Here is a 6,770-nt window from a genome sequence, read left to right on the forward strand (position 1 = left end):
TTTTTAAAAAAAAAAATATTTTATTTATTTATTTGACAGACAGAGATCATAGATAGGCAGAGAGACAGGCAGAGAGAGAAGGGGGAAGTAGGCTCCCTGCTGAGCAGAGAGCCTGACGTGGGGCTTGATCCCAGGACCCTGAGATCATGACCTGAGTGAAGGCAGAGGCTTAACCCACTGAGCCACCCAGGGACCCTTTTTTTAAGATTTTATTTATTTCAGAGAGAGAGTGCATGAGTGGGGGAGACAGGATGAAGAAGGAGAGGGAGAAGCAGAATCCCTCTGAGCAGGGAGCCTGATGCTATACAATACCAGCTGGATCCTAGGACCCTGGGATCATGACCTGAGCCTAAGGCAGGCACTTAACCAAGGATTGAGTCACCCAGGCATCTCTTACACAGACTTTCTAATATTGTAATATTGTCATTATAATTCATATTTTAGGGGGAATTTTAAAATTTATTTAAAATGCTGACCCAGAAAATATTATTTATAACCCTTGGGTTATCTTTGTCCAGGATGTAAAAGATGCCATGTAAACATGTCAGAATATAAAACTGAAGTATCTTCTGAGTGAAGGGCAGGCAGACATGAGATAAAGCAATGAACTTGACCTTAATTATGGTAGTATCTTTTATTTACTAGATTTTTGCATATTTACTTGGTTGATATGCTAATAATTATTTTGATTAATAGTCTTGCTTTATCACTTTTATGTATCCTGATGTCATGCATTTCAACTTTCCATCTTACCAAAGCAGGAAAATAGATGAACTGGGTGATGGAAAGGAGTGGAGGATTAAGGTGTCTTGGGTTTCAGGAGGAAGAAAAATACTGTGATGACTGGCCTCACAGGAATGAGAAGGCTAATCCTCAGCTTTGATCCCTTTATTGTGTATTCACAGACATAGACTGAAGAATTGGGGCAATGGTTGTCCATGCTAGTGTAGGATGTACTGATGGTGGAAAGAGTCATTATTTGAACCTTGGTACTTTAACTGTTTTGGTTGGGTCATATGCTTCATTTGTAAACAATAGTTCATTGCTTGAAAGGCGTAATTATTTTGTGTGTGTTAGGCTTTGAAGTTTGGGTCTAAAATAGTTATATTAAGTTGCATTAATTTTCTATCCTTAGCATATAGGGTTTATCATATGGATTTGCAAAAATAAAATCCAATAACACTTAATCTCTTTACTACCACGTACTTACTTCCTGTATTTTAACATAAATTATACCACATCATCAAAATTCCAGAATTGTCAATGTTTCCATGTGAGATGCTTATACATAAGGGATAGAATTTGAAGATACATCTGGGACGAGGAAACCTCTGTTGTTTCTCTCTCTCTGTCTCCTGTTCTCCTCTCTCTGTGTGTGCTTTTGTCTCCATATAAAATATGATTGGTCAAATTCTTTCTGTTTATTATGAATTGTATAGTATTCTCAGCTCCCCATCCTTTTTTTTTTCAGTTTTATACCTTTAGTTGTGACAATCAGCTATTAGTTCTCATCCGCATTAACTGTAGATTTTTTTTAAAAGATTTTATTTATTCATTTGACAGAAATCACAAGTAGGCAGAGGCAGGCAGAGAGAGAGGGGAAAGCAGGCTCCCTGCTGAGCAGAGAGCTTGATGTGGGGTTTGATCCCAGGACCCTGAGATCATCACCCGAGCTGAGGGCAGAGGCTTAACCCACTGAGCCACCCAGGCGCCCTACTATAGATTTTTGAAAATGGGAGACAGGTACAGAAGTGACCAACATGTAGAGCTTGTTTGGGGAATCTTCATCCTTGTTGTGTTTTGGGGACAACTGCACACAGATAGGGTATGGAACATTCCTTATTCCCTTGGCTCAGACAGCTTTGTTGAGCCTGGTGTCCGTGTACACATCTGGAGTTCCCATCTCCTTTATGGCAGATTTACAGATCTGTTCGAGTGCGGGAGGGCCACACTTTTTGCAACCCACCCCATGGATCCACTTGTGAATGTTGGTGTATGCTCTGGTTACTGCCTTATTGATGGCAGAATGGCCTTTCTTTACATCCCCCTTCTTTGCAGGAGCCATTTTGCCAGGCCTTGGTTGGAAAGCTCGGCTCCTTTTTTAGAACATAGAAATTTCTCATCTTCTGTCCGTATAAATTAGCTTTTTACTTTAGTCATGTGAAATCATTGTGAGAATTTTGTTTCACCCACTTGACATTTTAACTTTCATGATAGAAATACTAGGCCAATGAAGCTTGTCACTTTCATTGGAATATGTATTATATAACTTCATTTCTTTGCATGTGGGGCGGGTGGAGAATTTATTAGCCTTCTCGGAGAATTAGTGAAGAGAAGAGAAAACTTCAAAAGAAATTGGTGAAAGGAAAAAGATTTTCTGTGTTTTTTTTTTTAATGATGTATTTTTATTTTTATACTGAAGCAGAAGAACAAGTGTTCCTGTTTTTACTAAAGGAATTGTTCTCACAGTTTTTTATTAGATAATTACCTAAGCTTTTGTGTCCCTAACAACAATCTGTGGCCTTAATTCTAGGTGATGGTACTTGAGTGAACTTTTACATTTTGTTCCTGACAGTTAGCCAACATTTTGTTTATATTGGCACAGAGAAGAGATATCTGACTTGGAGAACAACATTCTCCAGGAGTGTGACTGAAGACTCCCTTAATGGTGTAATAAACCTATACCTCCTCCTCTTGAAAACAGGTTTAACAGCTGTAGTTTTTTATTTTTTATTCTTAAAGGAATTCTCATTTGTTTTGTTTTTAAGTAATTTTAATGAAGAAATGGGCTATACCCAGTGTTTAGTTAGGGTTTATGAGAAATTGGAGATTCCTTAATAAGGGTCTGGCCTATTGACTAATGACTGATTATTGTTAATATTAATATAAGGGGTGGGTAGAGTAAAAAAAAAAGAATGAAAGGTAAGGGATGATAATAGGAAGACAATTGATGGCTTGCTTTGTCTTGTGAAACTGGTTACAGCAGTATGCAGAGAAATTATGAAAAACATCCTAGGATATGAAATACCACTAGAATGTGTACCATTACAAAGAACAATTCTCTATAACAAAGCTATGTTTGTAGCCTAGCTATTAGCTTCAGGGGTTATTTAATTATAAACTCTCTAGGAGTTTGGAGATAATTAACTTGCATTAATTCTTTCTGGGAATGCCAACTCCAAACCTTTAGAAGTCTTTAGAAAGACTTGAAGAGATTAATGTGCTTTAGAATATCCTGGTTATCACTTAAGTGGAGCTTAACAGATATGTTAGAGCAATAGCTATTAGAGGTATTTGTGTTAGGGGGTGCCTGGGTGGCTTAGTTGGTTAAGCATCTGCCTTTGGCTCAGGTCATGATCCCAGGGTTGTGGGATTGAGCTCCATGTTGGGCTCCCTGCTCAGTGGAGAGCCCACCTCTCTCTCTCTGCCTGTCACTCTGCTTACTTGTGCTCTCTCTCTCTCTCTGTCAAATTAAAAAAAAAAAAAAAAAAGTATTTGTGTAGTGTGGAAAGGCATTGAAGATCAATACTGAGGAGTTTGGTAAGGAGGCCTGTGGCAGTCATTGCGGATTTTTAAGTTAAAGATTGGGGAGGCTTGTATTAATATCTCCTTTTTTAAAATTCATCTCATTACTTGTTGAATACCTGCTAGATCACCTTCTTATTCCTCACTTCCTATACACAGTCATTTATAATTATTCCTTTTTTCATACCCTCACATTTCTTGACCCTTCTCCTGTTGTACACATCTAATTAAATCCAACTCTGTACTGTACATGTAGATGGACAGTGTAAAATGCAACATTGTTGAATGGTCTCACTTTAAATTTTGGCCCCTGAATGTAGGTCTTCAGTGCTGCCTGAAATCCTATCATATTTCCTTACTCTATACATTCTCATGTGATGCTGGCGGTAATTTCTCTTCTTTCAAACTTCACCACCTCCTCAATCTTTTTTTTTTTTTTTTTTTTTTAAAGATTCTGTTTGTTTATTTGACAGACACAGGGAGAGAGGGAGTGGGAAAGGGAGAAACAGGCTTCCCACTGAGCAGGGAGCCCGATATGGGGCTCGATCCCAGGACCCCAAAATCATAACCCGAGCCAAAGGCAGATGCTTAATGAGCCACCCAGGCGCCCCCACTTCCTCACTTCTCACTCCTCACTTTCCATTAGGGATCTTGCTTCCTATTTTACTGAGAAAATAAGCAACTAGAAGAGATCTCTACTGCTCTCACCATGTCTTCCTTTTCTTTATATTTTTTATCTTACTCTAGTTAGCTGGGTAGTGTTATATTAGTTTCAGGTGTATAACATTGTGATTCATGCTTCCGTACACCACCCACTGCTCATCATGATAAGTGTACTATTTAATTCTTATCACCTGTTTTACCCACCTCCCCTATGTTCTCTATGATTAAGAGTGTTTCTTGGTTTGTCCCTCTTTCTTCCCCGTGTTTGTTTTGTTTCGTAAATTCAACGTGAATGCAGTGATGTGTTATTTGTCTGTCTTTAACTTATTTTGCTTAGCATTTTCTGTAGCACCTTCCGTGTGGTTGGAAATGGAAAGATTTCTTTCTTTTTATGTTTGAATAATACCCCATTGTGTGTGTGTGTACATATAAATATATGTCACATCTTTTATCCATTCACTTGTTGGACATTAGGCTGCTTCCATATCCTAGCTATTGTAAATAATGCTACTATAAACGTAAATGTGCATGTATCTCTTTGAATTACTGTTTGTATTCTTTGGGTAAATACTCAGTAGTGTGATTGCTGGATTGTAGTATAGTTCTACTTTTAACTTTCTGAGGAACTTCCATACTATTTTCCACAGTGGCTGCACCAGTTTGTATTTTTACTTCCACATAAATATTCTTCTCTTGAATCTCTTCTGGTTCGAATGAATAAACATAAATGTGAATGTACTGTGCACAAGTTTCAAATGTGCACAAGTTTCTTATCAGAGAAACCTTTCTCACCTCTCTGTAAAATAATCACACACCACTCCACCTTGTCATTCCCTTTCCCCCTTGCCCTGCTTCTTTTTCTCACATCACTTCATCTTACATTATATGTTACTTGTCATCTCTGTATTTGTTAATAGAATGTAAGCTTCATCAAAGGAGAACATTTATTTTTATTCCTCTGTCCCCAGAGTATTGCCTGGCTTGGCACTCAGGTATTAGTTGATCAAATGAATGAACGAATGCCAAGCACATCTTGGCATATTTGGTGGTACAGAAGTAGTCAAAATGCTATCCCTGGCTCCAAGAAATTTACATTCAGCTTGTGGAGATAGACAGTTTTATAAATAACTGATATAAGTGCTAAGTCATTAGGCAAGCAAGGTCATGGAAGAGTAGAAGGTTGAGGTTAAGGCTTGCTGACATTTGCATCAGATTTTGAGGGGTACTTAAGAGCATTGGATGAATTAATCATGGGCTAAGAGAGCTACAGCAGAAGAAAATTTTAACAGCAGAGTCAAAGGGAATCATTCCTGAATAATGAGTCTTGGTAATGAGTACAGAATTCATGGCGAGGTGTAGTAATAAGGATAGCTGATATTTGAGAACTTCTGTGCCTCACATTCATTGTTCTGGAGGTATAGCAGTAAATATTACTCCAGCAAAACATATATTCCTTATAGGACTCTAAAGGTATTTAGGCTAGTGAAGAAATTGAGGCACAGTAAGGATATAACTTCTCCAAAGTTACATTGCCGGTATATGGTAAGGCTGGGCCTCCAAGTCAGCTTGGTCCTAGAACCCAAAATGACACCCATTGTACCAACTCCATATATTGTATAGCTTGATGGGGCCTAGACTGTGGAGAGTAAAAAGGAACATAATAGTAACTTTCTAAAGAGACAGTGCTAAGAATGAATGCCAATTGGTGGAAGACTAGATAATTAAAGTATGCTTCATCCGTACTATGTAATTGGTAAAGAATGAGGAATATTCTCCATGTGCTTGGTTATTGAATACGTCAGTACTACATTGTTGAATTAGAAATGCAAGAGGAGTGTCTGGGGTATGTTTTCATCTTTATAAAAATCATAAAACCATGTATATATTTCTTAAGTGCACAAGAAGTGAAGTGAACCTGGAAAGATAAATTGAATTTTCAGAGAGTAGGGATAGGGAGACATTGTTTTTGTTGTTTTGTTTTGTTTTGTTTTGTTTTTTAAGCTGACATCACTATAAATAGGTAAAAACAAATTAAAATGCCCCAAAATGTAGTGGGAAACAAGATAGACGACTTCAGGTAAGTGTCCATGAAAAAAGATGGATGGAGGTAGTGTCCTTATATATTTCTTCATACATTCTTAACAAATGGATGTGTGCTAGGACATTGCCAAAAGCCATAGATTGAAAATAAATGTCTGACTATATTTTTAAGAAACTTTTTGTGTGTACAACCCATCGATTTTTAGTATATTCACAAAGGTGTACAACTATTACCAGTATAATTACAGAACATACCCAATATTCCCCAAAGAAACCCCTTACTCATTAGGACTTAACTCCCTATTCTCCCCTTCCCTCCAAGTCCTGGCAAACACTGATCTTTCTGTCTCCATAAATTTGCTCATCCTGGAAATGCCCCATACATAGAATCATATAATTTGTGATGTTTTTCCTCTACTTTCTTTCACTTAGCATAGTGTTTTTTATTTTTTTTATTTAAAGATTTTATTTATTTATTTGACAGAGAAAGAGATCACAAGCAGGCAGGGAGGCAGGCAGAGAGAGGAGGAAGCAGGCTCTCC

At 37.6% G+C, this 6,770-nt stretch overlaps 1 protein-coding gene and 1 pseudogene across 5 annotated transcripts in view; one reads left to right on the plus strand and one right to left on the minus strand.

The window, feature by feature from the left end:
- EPB41L5 (erythrocyte membrane protein band 4.1 like 5) overlaps positions 1-6,770 on the plus strand; it is a 141,261-nt gene that overhangs the window by 77,062 nt on the left and 57,429 nt on the right. The window lies entirely within an intron of this gene.
- On the minus strand, positions 1,577-2,673 carry LOC132013962 (large ribosomal subunit protein eL31-like; annotated as a pseudogene).

Source organism: Mustela nigripes, chromosome 3 (assembly GCF_022355385.1).
Source record: "Mustela nigripes isolate SB6536 chromosome 3, MUSNIG.SB6536, whole genome shotgun sequence".
NCBI classification, from domain to species: domain Eukaryota; kingdom Metazoa; phylum Chordata; class Mammalia; order Carnivora; family Mustelidae; genus Mustela; species Mustela nigripes.